At 45.0% G+C, this 2,708-nt stretch overlaps 1 non-coding gene across 1 annotated transcript; it reads left to right on the top strand.

The window, feature by feature from the left end:
- Positions 1 to 1,750: 1,750 nt before the first annotated feature.
- On the top strand, positions 1,751 to 1,856 carry LOC112888239. Its single transcript, XR_003227777.1, has one exon. It is a non-coding gene; the product is annotated as a small nucleolar RNA R71 (small nucleolar RNA).
- The last annotated feature ends 852 nt before the right edge of the window (positions 1,857 to 2,708 follow it).

The following is a 2,708-nucleotide window of genomic DNA, read 5'->3' as shown; positions in this document are numbered from 1 at the left end:
TCGAGCTCCAAAAATTTCTTACGTTGGATCCTTCGCTTCATGTTCCATTGGTTATGCACCTTGGTCTCCTCTCGAATTTGGAGATTCTCCATGAACTCTATGAGGGCGTCGATGGATGGGGTAGATGGCTTCTCCGGCTCTTTCTTGGACTTCTTCCGGTTGAATGTCTTGACTTGGGAGCATTGTTCAACCTTCAGTCTGAAGGCGAATCTCTCCTTCTGCCCATTGATGTTGAGCTGAATTTCTCTAGCTCCCACATCAATGTGTGCATTTGTCATGCTCAAGAATGGCCTTCCCAAAATGAGAGGAATCTTGGTGTCGACTTCCATGTCGAGAACAACAAAATCAATGGGGATGTAGAAATTCCGTATTTCATCGGAATATTCTCGGCAATTCCCACGGGGTAATGAACCGATTGGTCCGCTAGCTGCAAGCATATAGCAGTAGGAGCAGGCGCATGATCGTTAAGTGTGTCATAAACTACCTTTGGCATGGCGCTGACGCTTGCCCCCAGATTGCAAAGAGCGTGCTTTAAGTGTTGGGCTCTGATTGAACATGTGATGGTGGGGCATCCTGGGTCCTTCTTCTTCTTCGGGAGAGGATCGAGTATAACTGTGCTACACTCCTCCGTAAGCTGTACGATCTTGATGGTTGGTAGGGCCCTCTTGTTTCCAAGGATATCCTTGAGATACTTGGCATACGTGGGAACCTGCATAGCATCAAGAAGAGATATGTTAACATAAAGCTTCTTAATTACCTCAACGAACTTGCTGAATTGCTCGTTGGCCACCGGCCTCCTTCTCCGTTTCAGAAACGGTAAGGCAGTTGTATCGTGGTACTCTCGGGAAGCCCTTGGGACTTCCTCAGTTTCTCCCTAGGTAGCAGTGATGGACTTGTCGGCCTCTTCCTGCACTTCATCATCAGCATTAGTATTCCTGGTGGTTACGGTCTTCCGCCGTTTACCTACATCCTGCGAAAAAAGTGGTTCCTGTATGGACTTTCTAGCCCGGCAGTCACCGCATTCACACTTTCCTTCTGGTTCACTTCCGGTTGCCCGAGTAGCTTTCCCGTATTTTGGTTAGGGCAAGATGAGGCCCACTGAGCTACTTGAGTTTCTACCACTTTATTGAAACTCAACTGATTTTTAATAATAGAGTTAAAACCCTCTAGTTGTGTGGCCAAAGACTCCAAAATTTTATCATTAACTTGAAATTTCTTACTAATGTTATCATTTATTTGTTTTTGACCATACACTAATTCTTTAAGAGAAGGCTGAAAATTGTTATTAAAATTGTTACCTTGCTGTTGGCCGAAGAGGAGGTCAGGCTTGGAGTTCCAACCTTGCTGAGGACGGTAGCCTGAGTTATTAGGATTGCTATTCCCAATGAAATTCGTGTCCTCTTGAGTTGATGGGAAATCATTGCCCGAATGCCCAGTATTGCCACGTGTCTCACATGTGATCCAAGACTCCATGATCTGGTTGACCTCCTGGTGTGGAGATTCTAGCTTTTTTATGAGAAGAACCATCTTGGCTGCCAACATATCTACACCATCTATCTAGTGTACTCCTTTAGCACGGGCTGGCTGCCTATCTCCCTTCCAACTCTGGTTGGAGGCAATCTTGTCAATGAGCACCTTAGCTCTTGCAACATCGAGAGAGAGGAATGCTCTTCTCGCTGTTGCATCTATGTGATCTTGCGCTTGCTAGCTCAGGCTATGGAAGAAGTTCTGAATGATAAGCCATTCCTCCATGCTATAGTGTGGGCATGCTTCAATGTATTCCTAGAGACGTCCTAGGCTTCCGAGATCGTCTCATCCTGGAGTTGTTGAAAATTGGAAATCCTATTCCAAAGGGCGTTTGTTTTTCCCACCGGAAAGTACTTGGCCAGGAAGGCATTGAAGCAGGCATTCTAATTGTTGAATGCTTCCTTGTTGGTGTAGAACCATGTCTTTGCTTTCCCAAGCAAAAAGAATGGGAATAGACGAAGACGAATGTTATCCATTGTAGTGCCTTTTGGGTTGATTATGCTACTCACTTCCAAGAAGTTCTGAAGGTGAGCGTTGGTATCATCCGATGCCTTACTGTAGAAGGGACTTTCTCGGACCATGTTGACAAGTCCAGTCTTTAGCTCAAAGCCTTCGGTGCCTTGGTTGGTGTTCAATCCACTAGGGATATGACTGCTGGACGGGGCTGGGAACTAACGGAGTGTCTTCTGAGCCATGGGTGATGAAGGTACTGTTGTCGAACCTTGGCCTAAGGAATGTCTCTTTTGAGGTGGGACAAGTCTACGTTGGATAGTTCTCCAAATTCTTTCTGGATTCGAGTTGAAGTTTTGTTGTAGATCGAAGCCGGTCATGCGCTGCTCTACATAAATCACAAGGAAAAAAAAGAGAGCAATGGTAATCCCACTAAAATTAGCGGCGACAAATCAGTAAATTGTATCAACCTATTCAACGATATCTTTAGCCAATTGCTTCCCCAGCAACAGCGCTAGCAATACTTGTTGGTGCTTCTTATGCTCCAATAGAATTGATATTCCGCAAGTGCACAGAATCACTACTGTAGCACTTCACCTTGGAGTATTCCAGGGTATCGTAAATTTCCTCGGGGAAGCACTATGGTTAAAGAGTATAGAAGAATCAAATGATCAACTTTACCAGAGATATCAACCAACTAACCTAGTGTGGGTAAGCAAGATATGATAAGA

The sequence above is a fragment of the Panicum hallii genome, chromosome 3 (assembly GCF_002211085.1).
Source record: "Panicum hallii strain FIL2 chromosome 3, PHallii_v3.1, whole genome shotgun sequence".
Classification (NCBI taxonomy): Eukaryota; Viridiplantae; Streptophyta; class Magnoliopsida; order Poales; family Poaceae; genus Panicum; species Panicum hallii.
Note: the sequence above shows the minus strand (reverse complement) of the source record. Positions and strands in the feature narration are given on the sequence as shown.